This window comes from Pristiophorus japonicus, chromosome 8 (genome assembly GCF_044704955.1).
Source record: "Pristiophorus japonicus isolate sPriJap1 chromosome 8, sPriJap1.hap1, whole genome shotgun sequence".
In the NCBI taxonomy this organism is placed as follows: Eukaryota; Metazoa; Chordata; class Chondrichthyes; family Pristiophoridae; genus Pristiophorus; species Pristiophorus japonicus.
The window spans coordinates 216,330,589-216,343,818 of record NC_091984.1 but is presented as its reverse complement, the minus strand read 5'-3'; positions in this window follow the sequence as shown (position 1 = coordinate 216,343,818).

The following is a 13,230-nucleotide window of genomic DNA, read 5'->3' as shown; positions in this document are numbered from 1 at the left end:
AAAAAAGTGATTTTAGTGCCCAAAAAAAAAAGGAAAAAAAGGGCCTTGTAAATGTCTGGTGTGTCATCCAGATCGGGTGGCACGGATTAATGTTTTATGTTTTCAGATAAACTCCAAAAAGAGTTTCAGGAATAGAAAAGGTTTCCACTCCATTAATGTACAACTCATGTGTGACAACAAGCAGCGCATCATGTCAGTCGATGTGAGATACCCTGGCAGTACCCACGATGCGTTCATCCTACGCGACAGCGTTATATCTGACATGTTTGAGCAGCAGCCAGAAGGGCAGAGCCGGCTACAGGGAGACAAAGGGTTCGGCCTCGCCACCTGGCTCATGACAGCCCTATGCGTAACACGGACGGAAGCTGACCATCAATACAACATGGCGCACATTGCGACACACAGCATCATAGAGAGGACCATTGGCATCTTGAAACAGCGTTTCCGATGCCAGGATCATTCCGGAGGCAACTTGCAATACTCCCCTGAGATTGTCGGTCAGTTCACTGTTGTGTGCTGCATGCTGCATAACTTAGCCATCATGAGACAGCAGGAGCTGGTAGTGGAACTAGAAGACCCACATGAGATGAGAGTTCCTGATGATAGTAATTTGGAAGAGCAGGATGAGGATGATGACGACGATCAGGAAAGCATGCAAGTGCCTGATGCCGGAACATGATGTCAGAGGAGGGCGGTCCATCGTGATCCTTTAATGATTGCTCGAGCCCTGCGCCAGCAGCTCATCCGTGAACACTTCAATTACTGATGCCTGAGGGCTCAGCAACAACTGTTCCGCATGGACATGTTTATTTTTTGGAGTTATTCCTTTGTTGTGTTGTGTTAATGGAACATGATTCAGTTTTAATGTAAATATATTTTATTGAAAAGTTCACAATGTACTGCACGTTAGTGTAATAAAATAATTGTATCAAACTTTACTTTAATATGACTCTTTAAGATCACCTGAAAACTTTAAGATCACTTATAAACGTGTAACATTACAAAAGTTACAAAACAATTTCAATTTGAAAAATCTTACACTCCAAGATCACTGAAACTTCAAGATCACTTTTTAGGTGTGAAATTAAATAACTTACAAAACGTGAGAACATTTACACTCTAAGATCACTTAAAAACTTATAAGTTGTAAAGTTACAAAACTTACAAAACAATTTCAATTTGAAAAAAGTTATTACAGTTACATCAAAAACAAGAACAACAGCAGCAAAGAAAGGCTGCAACCATCTCATCCACATCTCGGTGAATGTTCACTTCTTCGTGGGGGTGTAATTTGATTGGCCGGGCTGTGTGCCCTTATTGCAGCAGCTACCTCCGTGAGGGCTTGTGCCGTCACTTGCATGCCCTCCCTGATGGCCTTTGCTGTCACTTGCACTCCCTCTGACATTCCCTCCCTCATTTTCCGTGTCATTACTGCTATTTCTCCCGACAGTCCCATTACCTCATCAGCCACCGCACTCACGCTGCCCACGAATGATCAGGTAAGGTCATTGGTCTCCACACCCAATGCCACAACCTGAGCCACATCTGTTGCACGCTGCATCTCAGGAGAGCATGTTTCGATTCTCCTTCCGCTCGGCCTGGGTCTGCCTCACGGCACCCCGCCAGTGAGAGGTGCAGGCTGGGACGGTGGGGCCCTGGGTGTTGCATCTGGCACCCCTCCAGTGGGAAGCCCTCTGGGACGGTGGGGCACTGGGTGTAAAGTGCTGCACAACCTCGGAATCTGTGAAACCATCGAATGTCGGACCAGAACCTATGCAAGCGTTTGAAAAACCGATGTCCGTTAATGTGGACTGATGCATATTAAGTTCAGAAGTCTCTCCTGAAGACATTTCAGTCAACCCCTGCACTCACCCTTGGTCTGGATCGACCGCATCTAGTTCTTCTGGTTCTTCTTTTGTATCTTCAGGATTGGCATCATTTTCTGCAAAATATAACAGAACAGTCAAATGGTTAGCAGCACAGGAGGGGGAAGGATGGGGCATTGTATAGTCTCACACATAGCAGGCCAGGCAGCAGGTTGATTTGAAGGGCCATGATGCATTTTCAGGACATACCCTCTCCCTCGCGTGTGGGCCCAGTTTGTGCAGTACTGATAGCTTTTCTCCATGTACGACTCATCAAAGCAGCGACCCTCTGTTCCAAGGGTATCAGTGGATGCAGATTTGGCACGCTTCATCCTGTTCGAGTTCTTTCCCTTTTGTTGTGGGTCAATTTCTTCTGCAAAGATTAAAATATAACTTTTTACAGAATGCGTCTTTCTGCAGAGTGGGACATATACAGATGGTCACATTTACAATTGCGATTCCATTGAAAAATGAAACTATTACTTACATTAACTACTTGACCAAAGTCGTGCCATTTCTTTTTACACTGGCTTCCAGATCTCCTGGTATGCACCAATGCGCAGTAATCTTCTACAACTAGGTTCCAGCGTTTCTTCATTTCTTTGGGTGTCACTTTTGTGCAACCTCTGTTGCTTGTATCCAGCTCCTGCCATCTCTGCTCAATGATATTAACTAATGTCTCCACTTCCTCATGCAAGAAATTCTTCGTTCTTGGTGCACATTGTTCCATTGCTGTATTGAATTGACACTCAGTGAGTTTTCAAAACACACAGTCCTTACTTTGCATGCACCTATGCAGCACTCCTTCTGGAAGTTTAGCAGCAACAAACAGCACTCACAGATTCCAGCAGCTGATTTATTCCACAGTACTACTAACAGCACTCCTTCAGGCACAAAAAAAATCACTCAGAATGCTTTACACAGTTCCACACAGCCCAAAATCTATTTTATGCATGTGCCTTTAAAGATGTTTGTGTGCCATTGCGCATGCACGCATGCTCCAAAGCGCATGCACAACGCTGCCGTCACTCAAACTGACGTTGGGCCCTAGCCCCACCCCGCTGCCGGCAGTGTTTTCACAGAATGACGTTTGCTCCACCCCCAGCAGCTCCTGCTGCGCCGTGCCGAGCTAGAAACGGGCTTACAGATAACGGAGAATCGCGAGGTAAGTTTTAGCCGCTTTTTCTGTTCTAAAAAATAGGCGGGCCTCTCAGAGGTGCACCATTCTGCCTGATCACCAAAACTTGGGCCCTTTATGTGGTCCAGTCAGATCTGGCGATGAATAGCTAAACCAGTTGTCCTGCATAAAAGTTCAAGTCTGCGTCCCTTGGACTTGAGGGAGCAGAGATGAAGGCGGTACCAGGTGAACGACCAGGGTGAGGGAGAGTTAATGGTTTTACTGGGGACAAGGTCATCAAAGGTGGTGATTATATTTATTTATGACTCGGTGTGATATGCATTTCACCTTGAGTTCCATTTTATCCTTCACACAGCTCCTTGAACAGCTTCTATGCAGCACTAAAACAGTTTGTCATCGATTTTCATTTTTTTGAATGGACTGTCATTTCATGAATCACAGCTGCTGCATAAAAATATGCGTTTACCTCGGCACCTGCATCTGGCAACAGCAAATCTGCTCCATGCACGTAGCTTTCAGCTCAGTGTCATTTACTCCTGCTACACCGTGCTTGTCTGCACGACCAGTTGGTTTAAATGGGCAGAGCTAATTTTCAACATCTTCTGCTTAAAGACAAGTTTGGAATCACCAGATACGGAACCAGCCGCCCCATCTTCTCTCAACCAATAGAAAACTGTGGTCAGAAAATCTCAACTGTGATAAACTTGTTATACTCATAATAAATGATCAGACCAAGTACTGTGTGTAATGAGCAAGTGTGACCTTAGCTCCTTTATTGTAGTTCCAGAGTGCAGGTATCCTGTGGGTGGCCTGCTTATATACTGTACTCCCAAGGGATGCTGGGATCACTTGAGACTCCAACAGGTAAGCCCTTTGGTGGACAGGTGTGATGCAGGTTACAAGGTTTCAAGGTTACCAGGGGTTAAATACATAGCATCACTCCTCCGTGAAGTCAACAATACACTTATTTACAAGGTAAGACGATCTGGGGCTTTGCGTTCCCTTGTCGATCGTCTGGGTATAAATATTGGTGTGATTGGATTGGTCAGTTCTTCATTGGGCTGTTGGGCAGCCGGCGATGCCAGGCTGCTGGGGATGATGAGTTTTGTTTCGCGGTCAAATGTGATGTCAGTTACCACTTGTGTGTGTGTTGGAAAGTCAAAGTTGATGGTGTCCTCTTCAGGTTGTATGTAGCTGTTAGTGAACCGCAGTTTAATTTGGCCCAAGTATTTTTTGTGCATTTGTCCATTGGTCAGTTTGACCTGAAACACCCTACTCCCCTCTTTGACTGTGACTGTGCCAGCGAGCCATTTGGGACCATGTCCATAATTGAGCACAAACACAGGATCATTGATCTCAATATCACGTGACAAGTTTGCGCGGTCATGGTACATATTCTGTTGATGCCATTTGTCCTCCACGTGATCATGTAGATCAGGGTGAACCAGAGAGAGCCTTGTTTTCAGCATCCTTTTCATGAGCTGCTCGGCTGGGGGAATCCCTGTGAGTGAGCGGGGTCTGGTGCGGTAGCTGAGCAGTACTCGGGACAACCGGGTCTGCAGGGAGCCTTCTGACTCGCGTTTCAAGCTTTGCTTAATGATCTGATCTGCCCGTTCTGCCTGGCCATTGGATGCGGGCTTGAACGGCGCAGATGTGACATGTTTGATCCCGTTGCGGGTCATGAACTCTTTGAATTCGGCACTTGTGAAGCGCGGCCCATTGTCGCTGACTAGGACATCGGGCAGGCCGTGCGTGGCAAACATAGCTCTTAGACTTTCAATGGTAGCCGTGGACGTGCTTCATAGAAACATAGAAACATAGAAAATAGGTGCAGGAGTAGGCCATTCAGCCCTTCGAACCTGCACCACCATTCAATAAGATCATGGCTGATCATTCACCTCAGTACCACTTTTCTGCTTTCTCTCCATACCCCTTGATCCCTTTAGCCATAAGGGCCACATCTAACTCCCTCTTGAATATATCCAATGAACTGGCATCAACAACTCTCTGCGGTAGGGAATTCACAGATTAACAACTCTCTGAGTGAAGAAGTTTCTCCTCATCTCAGTCCTAAATGGCTTACCCCTTATCCTTAGACTTTGTCCCCTGGTTCTGGACTTCCCCAACATCGGGAACATTCTTCCTGCATCTAACTTGTCCAGTCCCGTCAGAATTTTATGCTTCTATGAGATCCCCTCTCTTCCTTCTAAACTCCAGTGAATACAAGCCCAGTCGATGTCAGTCCTGCCATCCCGGGAATCAGTCTGGTGAACCTTCGCTGCACTCCCTCAATAGCAAGAACGTCCTTCCTCAGATTAGGACACCAAAACTGACCACAATATTCCAGGTGAGGCCTCACCAAGCCCCATACAACTGCAGCAAGACCTCCCTGCTCCTATACTCAAATCCCCTAGCTATGAAGGCCAACATACCATTTGCCTTCTTCACCGCCTGCTGTACCTGCATGCCAACTTTCTATGACCGATGTAGGATACACCCAGGTCTCATTGTACCTTTTCCTAATCTGCCGCCATTCAGATAATATTCTGCCTTCGTGTTTTTGCCACCGAAGTGGATAACTTCACATTTATCTATATTATACTGCATCTGCCATGCGTTTGCCCACTCACCTAACCTGTCCAAGTCACCCTGCAGCCTCTTAGCGTCCTCCTCACAGCTCACACGACACCCAGTTTAGTGTCATCTGCAAACTTGGAGATATTACACTCAATTCCTTCATCTAAATCATTAATGTATATCGTAAATAGCTGGGTCCCAGCACTGAGCCCTGCGGCACCCCACTAGTCACTGCCTGCCATTCTGAAAAGGATCCGTTTATCCCGACTCTCTGCTTCCTGTAAAGTCCTATCCCCTAAGTACATATTCACACGAGGCATGTAGTGAAGTCAAGGTCACTCTGGACCTGCACCTTTATTTCACAGCTCTGGAATGGCTGCACTTGCCTGAGACCTGTGCTTATATACCTGTCTCTTGCAAGTGTACCCCTGGTGGTAAGGTATCCTGGTGGTTACAGGTTATGTCTTATTGTAGTCATGTATAGCATATTAGGATACAGTTATAGATAATAATGTAAGATACATGACATCACCCTCCCCCAAGGTCTTATTGTCTTTATACGTTCAGTCTCTCAGGTGGTCTACGCTTTCGTGTGGAGCGTCTGAGTTGTGGTTCAGTTATTTGCCTTGGTGTCTGTTTTTCTTTGGGTGTGGTTGCTGGTATCTCGCCTGGGCTGTCTGTTTCGATTGGTGTGATTGCTGTTGACTTGCCTGTGCTGTCTGTTGGGATTGCCCTTTCCTCAGGTTGTTCCCTCTGTCTGTCCACCAGATGTGGTGCGAGTTCCACATTGTAGTCTGCCTCTGGTTCCGCAGTGTTGTTGGTAAATCTGCTTTTGACTTGGTCTACATGCCTCCGGCAGGTTTTGCCATTGTCCATTTGTACTACCAGTAGCCTGTTTCCTTCCTTGCCCGTTACTGTCCCTGAAAGCCATTTAGGACCCCTGCCATAGTTTAGTACAAACACTTTGTCCCCTATCTCATTCCATCTCCCCCTCGAATTTCTGCCATGGTACTCAGTCAGCTTACGGCGCTTTGCCTCAACAATTTCGTGCATGTCTGGGAGGATTAATGAGAGTCTTGTTTTTAAAGTCCTTTTCATCAACAATTGCACGGGGGGGATCCCAAACAGTGAGTGCGGACGAGATCTGTAGGCCAGCAGCAGTCGCGACAGGCGACCCTGCAGCGTGGGACCTTGGATTTTAAGCATGCTTTGTTTAATGATTTGCACTGCTCTCTCCGCCTGGCCGTTGGAGGCCGGCTTGAACGGTGCCGTCTTGACGTGATTTATGCCGTGGTCAATTATAAAGTCTTGGAATTCTGCGCTGGTGAAGCACAGACCATTGTCACTGACCAATGTGTCAGGGATTCCGTGCGTTGCAAACATGGTTGCGAGGCTCTCCACAGTGGTGGAGGTTGTGCTTGAGTTTAAAATGGTGCATTCAATCCACTTTGAAAATGCATCTACAACTACAAGGAACATTTTGCCCATGAATGGGCCCACATAGTCTACGTGCACCCGCGACCACGTTTTGGTAGGCCAGGGCCAGGGGCTCAGTGGAGCCTCCCTGGGGGCATTGCTGAGTTGGGCACAAATGGTGCACCTTCGGACGCAGAGCTCCAAGTCCGCATCAATACCAGGCCACCAGACGTGGGATCTGGCTATGGCCTTCATGAGAACGATCCCCGGGTGCTCGCGGTGGAGCTCCCGGACAAATGCCTCTCTGCCTCGCAGAGGCATGACTACTCGGCTGCCCCACATCAGGCAGTCTGCTTGTAGTGATAGCTCATGCATGCGCCTGTGAAAGGGTTTTAATTCCTCGGGGCAGGCATCGCGAGCCTTTGCCCAGTCACCGGTTAGGCCACATCTTTTTACTAAGGATAACGTGGGGTCGCTGGCCATCCAGGCTCTGATTTGGCGAGCCGTCATGGGCGAACCTATGGACTCAAAGGCATTGATTGCCATGACTATCTCACAGTCCTGTTCATCAGACCCTTCTGTGGTCGCCAGGGGTAGCCTGCTGAGTGCGTCGGCACAGTTGTCTGTGCCTGGTCTGTGCCTTATTATGTAGTCTTAGGACACCAGCATGAGTGCCCACCGTTGAATTCGCGCCGAGGCGTTGGCGTTTATTGCCTTGCTCTCGGATAGGAGGGACGTGAGGGGCTTGTGGTCGGTTTCTAACGCGAACTTGGCCCCGAAAAGGTATTGGTGCATATTTTTGACACCGTACACGCACGCGAGCGCCTCCTTCTCTACCATTCTGTACCCGCACTCCGCCCGCGAAAGTGACCTGGAGGCATAAGCTATGGGTTGTAATTTGCCCGCACTATTGACATGTTGCAAAACGCATCCGACCCCGTACGCTGACGCATCGCATGTGAGAACTAGCTTTTTACCTGGGTCAAAGAAAGTCAAAACACTGTTGGAACACAGAAGGTTGCGTGCCTTATTGAAGGCGCGTTCCTGGGCGTCCCCCCAAAACCAATCGCACCCCTTCCTGAGTAGCACGTGGAGAAGCTCCAGCAGCGTGCTTAAGTTCTGCATAAAGTTCCCAAAGTAATTGAGTAGCCCGAGAAAGGCGCGCAGTTCTGAGACATTCCGGGGCCTGGGTGCCAGGCGAATTGCTTCTATTTTGGACTCTGTTGGGCGGATTCCATCAGTGGCAATCCTTCTGCCCAAAAATTCAACCTCGGGTGCGAGAAACAGGCACTTGGATTTCTTGACTCGTAGGCCTACCCGATCCAACTGCTTTAGTACTTCCTCCAAATTACGGAGATGGGAGTCGGTGTCCCTGCCCGTGATAAGTATGTCGTCTTGAAATACAACCGTGCCCGGGCTGGACTTGAGCAGACTCTCCATGTTGTGCTGGAATATGGCAGCTGCCGACCTGATGCAGAATATGCATCGATTGTACATGAAAAGGTCTCGATGTGTGTTGATGATGGTGAGTAGCTTGGATTCCTCAGTCAATTCTTGCATCATATACGCAGATGTGAGGTCTAATTTTGAGAAAAGTTTACCTCCAGCCAATGTGGCAAATAAGTCCTCTGCTCTGGGCAGCAGGTACTGGTCCTGTAGGGAGACTCTGTTTATGGTAGATTTGTAGTCCCCACAGATTCGTACTGATCCATCAGGTTTCATGACTGGGACGATGGGACTTGCCCAGTCGCTAAATTCCATAGGTGATATAATGCCTTTCCGCAGAAGCCTGTCTAGTTCGTGTTCAATCTTTTCCCTCATCACATAGGGTACAGCTCTGGCCGTGTGATGTAGATTTTGACTTTGGCCCCTTTGAAAGTGCCCACACCTGGCTGAAAGAGATGTTCAAATCGCTTTATAACTGTTGAGCAGGAGGTCCGTTCCTCTAATGATATGGCATGGACATCATCCCATTTCCAGTTTAGTTTTGCCAGCCAGCTTCTCCCCAGCAGTGCTGGGGGGTCTCCGGGGACAATCCACAGGGGAAGTCGGTTCACTGTCCCTTTGTGTGTGACAGAGAGCATGGCACTGCCGAGGATTGGTACGATTTCTTTGGTATAGGTCCTTAGTGTGGTGTCGACCCTTGTGAGTTTTGGTCTGTCTCTTTTATGCGGCCACAGTTGTTCAAATTGTTGAGCGCCCATGAGTGATTGACTCGCTCCCGTATCCAGCTCCATATTGACAGATATCCCGTTGAGTAGGACCCTCATCATTATAGGAGGCGTCCTGTTGTAGGAGCAGCGACCATTGATCGTGTTGACCCGCTGTACATCGGTGTCCCGGGTACTGTCCCCACCATTTACATGGTCCGCTTTCCGACCCATCCGATTCGTATACCAGCCGAGCTGCCGTTTTTTTGCACATGTGGGCCAAATGCCCTGTATATTCACAATTTTTGCAAACAGCCTGCTGAAATCGACAACCTCTTGACGAGTGCCCACCCCCACACCTCCAGCACAGACCTGTTCTACTGTTTAAAGTGTTCCCAAAGAATGAGCTGTGTCTGGGTGATCTCTCTTGAGCTTCTCTCAGTTTGTAGTTGATTGCTCGCATTGTGGGTTGATGAGGTGTGAACGGCCGTTCCTGTGGCCTTTGATGGCTTCTGCCTGCTGTCGAGAACCTGTTCTCCCGGTTTTGTCTGTGTGTGGGGATAGCAGCATGTTTAGTGCTGTGAACTTCTTGTTCCAATATTTCGTTAGTTGTCGTACCTGCATCGTTTCTTCTTCCCCTACCAAGAATGTCTTTGCAACCAGTGCTGCTGCCTCTAAGGTCAGGTTCTTGGTCTCTATGAGCTTTTGGAATATGCCTGCATGGCCTATTCCTTCAATGAAAATGTCTCTCAGCATTTCTCTCCTCAGTTCATCGGAGAACTCACATAAACTAGCCAACCTCCGAAGTTCCGCCACGAAGTCAGGTATGCTCTGGCCCACACAGCGTCTGTAGTTGTAGAACCTGTGCCTGGCCATGTGTAGGCTGCTCACTGGCTTCAGGTGGTCTCTTACCAGTGTGCTCAATTCTTCAAACGACTTGCTTGCTGGTTTCTCGGGTGCCAACAGATCCTTCATTAAAGCGTATGTTTTCGAGCCACAGCTGGTCAAGAGATGGGCTCTTCTCTTGTCTGCCTTATCGTCGCCTAACCAGTCTTTGGTTACAAAGCTTTGCTGGAGCCTTTCTATAAAGTCCTCCCAATTGTCTCTCGCATTGTACTTTTCATCTGATCCGTTGTTCGCCATTCTGTGGATTCTGTAATCCCGTAACCCGTCGCCACTGTAAAGTCCTGTCCCCTCAGTACAGATTCACACGAGGCATGTAGTGAAGTCAAGGTCACTCTGGACCTGCACCTTTATTTCACAGCTCTGGAATGCTGCACTTGCCTGAGACCTGTCCTTATATACCTGTCTCTTGCAAGTGCACCCCTGGTGGTAAGGTATCCTGGTGGTTACAGGTCGTATCTTATTACAGTCATGTGTAGCATGTTAAGATACAGTTATATATAATAATGTAAGATACATGACACTTCCTGTCTGCCAACCAGTTCTCTATCCACGTCAGTACATTACCCCCAATACCATGTGCTTTAATTTTGCACACCAATCTCTTGTCTCTTGTGTGGATCCTTGTCAAAAGCCTTTTGAAGGTCCAACTACACCACATCCACTGGTTCTCCCTTGTCCACTCTACCAGTTACGTCCTCAAAAAATTCTTGAAGATTTGTCAAGCATGATTTCCCTTTCATAAATCTATGCTGACTTGGACCGATCCTGCCACTGCTTTCCAGGCATTATTGCACATTCAATCCACTTTGAGTACGCATTCACGACAACCAAAAACATTTTGCCTAGGAATGGGCCCGCAGAGTCTACATGGCTCCTCGACCAAGGTTTGGATGGCCAGGACCATAAACTTAGCGGTGCATCTCTGGGTGTATTGCTCAACTGAGAGCAAGCGTTGCACTGGTGTACACATGACTCTAAATCTGAGTCGATGCCTGGCCACCACACGTGGGATCTGGCTATGGCTTTCATCATCACGATGCCTGGGTGGGTGCTGTGCAGTTCCCCAGTAAATGTGTCTCTGCCTTTCTTGGGCAAGACCACACGATTGCCCCACAAGAGACAGTCCGCCTGCAGAGACAGCTCAGCTTTGCGTCTGTAGAATGGCTTAATTGCTTCCTGCATCTCCACTGGGACACTGGACCAGCTCCCATGGAGGACACATTTTTTACCAGGGACAGTAAAGGATCCTGGTTGGTCCAGGTTCTGATCTGGCGGGCCGCAACGGGCGATTTCTCCTTCTCAAATGCCTCCATGACGATTAGCAAGTCCGCTGGCTGTGCCATTTCTACCCCGGTGGTGGGCAATGGTAGCCGACTGAGTGCATCTGCTCAGTCCTCTGTGCCTGGTCTGTGGCGAATTACATAGTTTGTATGCCGACAGCGTGAGCGCCTTTGGATGCGGGCAGAGGCATTGGTATTGATCCCTTTGCTCTCCGAGAATACCGATATGAGCGGCTTGTGCTCAGTTTCAAGCTCCAACTTGAGGCCAAACAAGTACTGGTGCATTTTTTTACCCCGTTAATGCACACCAGAGCCTCTTTTTCAACCATGCTGTAGGCCCTTTCGGCCTTGGAAAAGCTCCTGGATGCATACGTAACAGGTTGCAAAATTCCCGATTGATTAGCCTGTTGTAACACACACCCAACTCCATATGACGACGCATTGTAAGATAACACTAGTCATTTACATGGGTTATACAGAACAAGCAGTTTGATAGAAAACAGTAAATTTCTGGCTTTCTTAAAGGCAGCCTCTTGTGAATTCCCCCATACCCAGTCGTCTCCCTTGCGCAGTAGCGCATGTCGGGGTTCTAGCAGGGTGCTTAACCCAGGTAGGAAATTACCGAAGTAGTTAAGGAGTCCCAGAAATAACAGCGGCTCCATCATGTTCCATGGTCGCGGCGTGTTCTTGATGGCCTCCGTCTTGGCGTCGGTGGGTCTGATGCCCTCTACTGTGATTCTCCTTCCTAAGAATTCGACGTCCTGTGCCAGGAAAACATACTTCGAGTGTTTGAACCTGAGCCTCATGCGATCCAACCGATTAAGAACCTCCTCCAGATTCTTCAAGTGCTCCATGATGTCCTGATCTGTAACCAATATGTCGTCCTGGAAGACCACTGTACAAGGAACCGACTTTAGCAGGCTTTCCATGTTCTGCTGGAAGATTGCTGCAGCCGACTGAATCCCGAATGGGCACCGGTTGTAAATAAACAGACCTTCGTGCATGTTGATGCAGGTGAAGCTCCTGTGTCATGTAGGCCGAGGTCAGGTCCAGCTTGGTGAACGTCTTCCCTCCAGCCAGGGTCGCAAATAGGTCGTCTGCCTTGGGTAACGGTTAATTGTTACTTTATAGTCACCACAAATTCTAACTGTACCATCCTCCTTGAGTACCGGAACAATCGGATTGGCCCAGTCGTTGAACTCCACCAGCGCGATGATGCCTTCACGTTGCAGCCTGTCCAGCTCGATTTCCACTTTTTCACGCATCATGTACAGTACCGCCCGAGCCTTGTGGTGGATGGGTCGCCTACTGGAAACCAAATGGATCTGCACTTTCGCCCCCGAGAAACTTCCAATGCCTGGCTCAAATAACAAAGGGAATTTGCTTAGAACCTGGGTGCAGCGGTGTTGTCAACTGATGAGAGCACTCGGATGTCATCTCAGTTCCTTAGGATTTAGGTGCTCCCGGACCAGCGTACACAGTTCTTCGTAGGATTTCTCTGTTGGTTTAGCCGGGGCCAGGAGATTCTTCATGAGGCCATAGGTTGTGGCCCCACAGACAGTTAGGAGGATCGCCCTTCGTTTGGTCGTGTTCTCGTTCCCTTCCAGCTCGTTGGCTATGAAGTATTGGTCGAGTCTCTCCACGAAGGCCTCCCAATCATCCCCCTCTGAGAACTTCTCCAGGATGCCGACTGTTCTTTGCATTTTTGCGCAGTTCGTTACCTCGTCGCCAATTGCTATACTCATAATAAATGGTCAGACCGAGTACTGTGTGTAATGAGCAAGTGTGACCTTAGCTCTTTTAGGTACCTCATGGGTGGTCTGCTTATATACTGTACTCCTAAGGGATGCTGGGATCCCTCTGGTGGACAGGTGTGATGCAGGTTACAAGGTTACAAG